This window comes from Nomascus leucogenys, chromosome X (genome assembly GCF_006542625.1).
Source record: "Nomascus leucogenys isolate Asia chromosome X, Asia_NLE_v1, whole genome shotgun sequence".
Classification (NCBI taxonomy): Eukaryota; Metazoa; Chordata; class Mammalia; order Primates; family Hylobatidae; genus Nomascus; species Nomascus leucogenys.
This window is the reverse complement of record NC_044406.1, coordinates 5232246-5238832: the sequence shown is the minus strand read 5'-3', so window position 1 is coordinate 5238832 and position 6587 is coordinate 5232246. Positions and strand designations below refer to the sequence as shown.

The window sequence follows — 6587 nt, the reverse complement described above, 5'->3', positions numbered from 1 at the left end:
TGCGTCTTTGAGAAGTTCCCATGATGCAGGGCAGGCAAGCCACAAAGTGGGGTTTAATCCCTGAGGGTTCTTGGCTATGTCTAGGAGATAACTGAAGGGCAAGCTGGAGGTAGAACAAAACAGCTTTATTGAAGAAGCAATGTTACAGCTCCAGCTGTGTTACAGCTCTGTGACTTGTCCTGCAGAACAGGATAACACTGTAGGCAGGGAGTGTCACATTTATGCCCACTTTTTTTGCTGTGGTTTCTGAAATGGAGTCTCCCACTCTGGCCCAAGCTGGAGTGCAGTGGTAGTCTCAGCTCACTGCCAACTCCTCATCCTTGGTTCAAGTGATTCTCCTGCCCCAGCCTGCCGAGTAGCTGGGATTACAGGTGCCCACCACCACATCCGGCTAATTTTTGTATTTTTAGTAGAGACGGGGTTTCACCATGTTGGCCAGGCTGGTCTCAAATTCCTGACCTCAAGTGATCTGCACGCCTTGACCTCCCAAAGTGCCGGGATTACAGGTGTGAGCCACAGTGCCTGGCATATACCCACTTTTAATTTCCTGCAGATTAAGGGGCAGTTTGTGCAGAAATTTCTAGGGAAGGGGTAGTAACTTTTGGGTCATCGGGTCATTGCCATGGAAAGGGGTGGAAACTCCTGGGTGTTGCCGTGACAATGGTAACTGACATGGCACACTGGTGGGCATGTCTGATGGAAACCTGCTTCTGCCTCGGCCCTGTTTTAGCTACTCCTCAACTTGGTCCCATGACCAAGCTTTGCCTCTGGTGTTGAGTTCTGTTTCCTACCCGACCTGGACCCAGCAACTCTCCACTGAGTATTGTCTGGTTTGCTGTGCAATCACATCCCAAACTATTTGAAAAAGGAAACTCCTTTTAAAGGACCACCTCATGACCCTGAGGGACCCTAGTGATCTGCAAAGTATCATCTGGGAAATGCAGCTCCAGAGATGGAATGTGAAGCAGTGGATTTCACTGAAACCTGTATCACAAAACAAGAGAAAATGTGGAAAAGAGGCAGAGTCCCCTGACAGCATGGCTGTTTTTCATTGTAGACCAAGAAGATTTTGAAGTTTCATCCTCAGAGTCAGGGTAACCTGAAAAGCCGAGACGGCACAACCAACATGGAGCATGTTCCTGAGAAATTCCCAACTTTCCACTCATCTCCAAACACCTTGAACTTTTCCATCAAAATTTTCCAGGTAACATTTGTCTCAACTATTGTCTGAGAAAACCTTTAAGATGTGATTTTCAAATATATCCTGAGATGACTTAACTACTGTACTAAATAAAACTATCCAGATGAAAAAGAAAGCTTGTAAACTTGTGGAAAAAAAAAGTCAACTATCGCCCTTCTAATCAGATCAACAGACTTGTCTTTTTTTGATTTTTGGTTTTCTTGAGACAGGGTCCCACTCTTTCACCCTGGCTGGAGTGCAGTGGCCTGATCTTAGCTCACTACAACCTTGATGTCCTGGGGTTTTTTGTTGTTGTTGTTTGTTTGTTTGTTTGTTTGTTTTAATTTTCTGCTGTAGAGATGGGGTCTCATTATATTGCCCAGGCAGGTCTTGAACTCCTTGGCTCAAGTGATCTACCCACCTCGGCCTCCCAAAGCACTGGGAATACAGGCATGAGCCACTGTGCCTGGCCTTCATTTTTTTTTTTTTCCTTGTCTGTATTTCTCTGAAAGTCAGATAATCCATACTGAAATTTGTTTTTCTGGAAATGGCTGGAAATATCAACATAATTCTTAAACTGGTGCAATGTATTCAAAAAGTTAGGTGGATGGGGACCTCAGAGTTGAAAAATGAGTATGGTTATAGTGTTGAGGTGATGGAGAATGATTTTCTCTGTTCTGTGTCTCAATCGGTTAATATGAGTTTATAGATGAGATGCTGACTCTGCTTGTAGCCCCTTAAACCAAAGGTGCCCTTAGCTTTCACATCTGCTGAAGACTCAGGAATTGATCAACATAATTATTTTAGAAAACTGAGGAAAAATTTATTTCATTGTAATATAGGAAAAAAAAAAGAATTCCCAGCCCAAGCCCACATTTCTGAATTCAGTTAATTTCCCTAGATTTAACTGTTACATAAAACAAGTGATTCACAAACAAATTGTGCTAATAAATGAGGAGACAAAAGCAAATGAATGCAAGAGGAATGATGTGCACTGTGATTAGGATACAAGGCATTGCACCAAACATTTTTTAAAAGGATTTTACTGAGGGAGAAAAATAACATCTGTGGTTTTAATTCCTGAATAGAAAACAAATGTCAAGGTAGTTTCCATCCATATTTCACTTGGTTCTGCATCACCAGGATGGTGCAGGATCTTCTTGTTGAGGGTTTGGAGGGACTAGAAAACTACAACCTGAGGGCCAAATCCAACCTATACCACTTGGTTTTATAAATAAAGTTTTATTGACACACAGCTACACCCATTCATTTACAGATTGTCTGCGGCTCCCTTCACGCTACAATGGCAGAGTTGAACGTTTGCAACAGAGACCAGAAAGGCGTAAAATACCTGGGTCTTTGCAGAAAAGTCTGCCAATCCCTGGCCTTGAGCAATTCTGTGTATTAAGTCATTTATGTACACATTTCATGATCCGGAGAGTTTAATGCCAAAGAAGAACAATATCAGATCCATGTGTGATGTCAATAAACATAAGCCAACAAGTAACTATTGAGTTTTCTTAAGTCTTAGAACCCAATTCTGAGAATCTATTATGTGGAAGGCAAGGTGAGGGTTAGGAAGATGAGGAAAACTGTTCTTGCCTTTAAAATGGTCTAATGGGTGAGAGGCAAATGACTACTAATTTGAGTTGCAGACGTGCTCCAAAAGAGATATTCACGAAGTTCTATATCGGGTGATGGATTAAAGAGGAATATAACCGAAAGCAGTCCGGTAGGTGCACAAGACTTCCTAAGGGCAGTGGTGTTTGGGGGTAGTCTTCAAAAATGAAATGCATAAAAAGGAGGTAATTCCAGTGTCCAAAGAAAGGAAGCTGGTCAGAAGGCCGTGGACGTGCAGGAGGTGTTGAAGTAGATCTATTAAATGGGTTTCTGGAGCAGAACAAGATTTCTAGGTGGCACGTTTCTTTCCATGGGGTCATCTCTCTGTGCATTTCCTGTGACTGTGCAATTCCTCAGGGCTCTGAGCCTGGGATGTGTGTCAGAGAGGGGTGGGAAATAAGGCAGATAGGAATGAACTTGAATGGGGGCAGATTTTACATTCCTGACTGGCGAGTTTGCATAGAACTCAGAGGAAGAGTTTCAGAGAGTGAAGCAACAACCTATTTGGAATGATTTAACTTTTCTATATGACTGAGTTGGATTAGAAGGGGGAGAGGTTGACTTCTTCCTCTGTCAGGGAAATTTTCCATCTCATGATGATTTCTGTCATGAGATGATAGGGTGTCATCATCTTTTCCTCATCATTTGAAACGTAATGAGAGATATTTGCTTTCAGATGGGTCTTCTCTTCAAATTCACCAGGCAGCCCAGCATTGCATATCCGTTGGTCAGGTTCTGAATGATTTAGAGGTTGGCTTTCTATTCTTAATGCAGATGGGCACCATGTGGATGAATTGGTGGTGTGAAACACTGTTCGGGAGGAAACAGCCCCAGCTCAAAGCCAGCAATCCTATGTATCTCCTTTCTTGCTGGCCTATATAGGACAGATATGTTTCTTACAGGTTAGTTTGCATTAGAGAATGTGCGGCTGTGTGATGTGTGCTGACTTTCTGTAGATACCCAGGCAGCAGGTCATGGATCCATCACAAAGCCATAAAAAAAAACAAAAAACAAAAAACAAACAAAAAAACCAAGGCTTCTGGCTCCATCACTATCTGCTTGCATGGTTTTGACAAATTATCTTACCCCATTGGTCTGTGGTTTCTTAACTCTGAAACAAGGGGTCAGCAAAATATTTTCTGCAAAGGGCCAGATAATAAGTGGGTTCAGCTTTTTAGGCCACGGCGTCTCTGTTGCATCTACTCAACTCTGCCGTTGTAGAAGAAAAGCAGCCACAGACAGGCATGCAAATGAATGCATGTGGCCAGATTTGGCCAGCACAATGCAGTGCATCCACCCCTAGACTAACTCCTCCGGCTCCAAGAAGATTGTATGATGGGAAGTCAAGAGTAGAAAGAAACACAGAATGTGCTTGAGCTTTTCATTTTCTGTAATGGGAGAGAGCTCCTTTTTGTAGAGGGAAAGGCTCTGAATGGGGCCAGAAACGAAATGAAAATGGAACTCCATTGTGGGAAGGAGTTCATTTAAGTCACCCCAGTCACCTGTCCTTGAAGCTTGTCATGACTGAAACAGACTGTAGGGCTTTGCAGACCATCTGCAGAACAGACTGCTTGCAATTTATCCCCCGTTTAGGTCATTCAGACCCCACAGTGCAAACAGACCCCAGCACATGACTGGAAACAGTTTCTTTATATTAATATTTTCTCGCCATCAAAATTGCTATTTATTTAAGTACGACTGAGAGCCCAGGCACTAGGCTCACCCAGAATCCAGTCCAACAGACTTGATAAGCTTGTGATTGTGCTATAAAGCAGCTCTCTAAGCAATAGGAAGATGCAGCAATGATAACGTACCTTTGCAATTTTCTCAGATACAGCAAAGCTTCAAAGCACGAAAAAGATGAACTCAAAACACCAGTGACCAGAGGAACCATGACAACACAAACAAGAAGGAAACAAGAAAGAAAAGCATAATCCTGGTTTTTGTGTTCTGAATTGTGGATTTGAAATTGAGGCTCCCGTGGCTGCTGACAGCCTGCCTTGATGCTGCTGATGTCTGGGTGATGAACAGTCATGGGTTTCCTCCCACCTGCCTCTGTGGATTAATGAAGAGCAAGGCAGGAATGGCAGACCCGCCATCTGGAATGACCTTACCTGATAAGATTGTTCTGCCTTCCCCGCCAAAGGTGAGGAGGGCTTTCAGGATGCAGGAGACTGTTTTCCCCACAACTTAATGAGAAAAATTGACCTGTTTATTCACCAGCTGTCTTCTTTGTTTCTAATCCAAGCAATTGCTGCAAAATCTTTTTCACTTCTTCCATGTTGAAATTGAGCAGAAAGCCCCTCGAGTGTGGCTTATCTTTGGCAAACAACAAGGAATCAGGTTGGAGGATTCACACAGACTCGCTGGGAGACACATGGAATGGGAGACCAGCAAATATTTACACACTGTGTTCAAGATCCATTCTTAGAAGTGCGAGCATAATTTATGTGACATTTTGAGCACTGTGCCAGTGAGCGCCTTCTCTATGTACAAAATGTGCTACTTTAGTCATGGCTGTATCACTTTTGGTGGAGTGCAGCCTTTGTGAGTTTCAATGGTATGGCGGCCATTTCTCTGGGGCAAGAGTAGACACCACCAAGGAAAGCCATTGTTTTCCTGTGTGAGCTAGTGTTTTCTCTATAAAGCTTGTAAAAGGGTGTTCTACCTGTTGTGAACTTCTTGCTGAAAACTGTTTACTTTTGGAATATGCATATATGTTCATAAAAAGGGAATGAAATCTATTGGGGCCGCCAAACAATGACAGAAATCAGAATGTTAAAATAACTCCAGCAATCTAGATATTTCCTGTAAGTTTTCTGTGAATTCTGGATCTTGCAATTTTTAAAAGACTTTAATTTTTTTTTCTTTTCAAATCTCCCTCTTCACAGAATGGATCTTGCAATTTTTAATGTCTAAAAGAATTCTATAGATAATAACAGCCAACATCAATAGCCTCCACAGTATTCAAAGGGCATGATATGTATTTACTTACTTAATTTTCCCTACAATCCTGAGTCAGAAATAATCATTATAACCATTGTAGCTAACATACCCAAGCACACACAGAAATTCAGTGGTAAAGCCATTGAGTTCAGGCACTGGACTTCAACTGAATGTTCTTAAATCCTATGCTACATTTGGCAGAACTATGGTTTGTCCACCTTGGCACCGGTGACATTTGAGGATGGATGAATCCTTGTTGTCTAGGGCTGTCCCGTGCATTGTAGGATATTCAGCAGCATCCCTGGCCTCAACCCATCAACTGCCAGTGCCACCCCCACAACCCCTCACTGTAACAACCCCAAATGGCTCTAGAATGGCCAGATGTCCCCAGGGAGAACAAAATCGCCCCTGGTTGAGAACCGCTGGGTTGAGCTGCATAAAATTCCAACATTGGATTATTCTTAACCTGCAAAAGTGGCAATTTCAATTGAACTTGGTCCAATTGAAGTCTGTTCCTGGTCAAGCTTCCCTGATAGACTAGTTTTTCAGATGGGTTCAGAAGGGTGTTGAGTACGTGGGAAACGAGAGATCTGGAAGGGCTTTGCAAACCCCAAACTCCAGTATGTGCAGCAGTCACAGAGACACCCCAGATTCGGAATAGACTGAGATGAGAACCAAGGAACTGATGGAGTTTGAAATTACTTCGCTTTAAAGCACATGTGCAGGTTAATTGCTGACAAAGAAAGTTGCAGGTGGGCATGGAAAGCTGGAGAGGGGCTCAATGCAAAGTTTCTTAAAGGCTTAAACCAATAAAACTCGAATCCCATTCCTCACTCTCCAA

At 42.8% G+C, this 6587-nt stretch overlaps 1 long non-coding RNA gene across 1 annotated transcript; it reads left to right on the top strand.

Moving 5' to 3' along the window:
• Nucleotides 1-1022: 1022 nt before the first annotated feature.
• On the top strand, nucleotides 1023-5461 carry LOC115833334. The gene is made up of 2 exons (XR_004028784.1): nucleotides 1023-1204; nucleotides 4632-5461. It is a non-coding gene; the product is annotated as an uncharacterized LOC115833334 (long non-coding RNA).
• Nucleotides 5462-6587: the final 1126 nt, after the last annotated feature.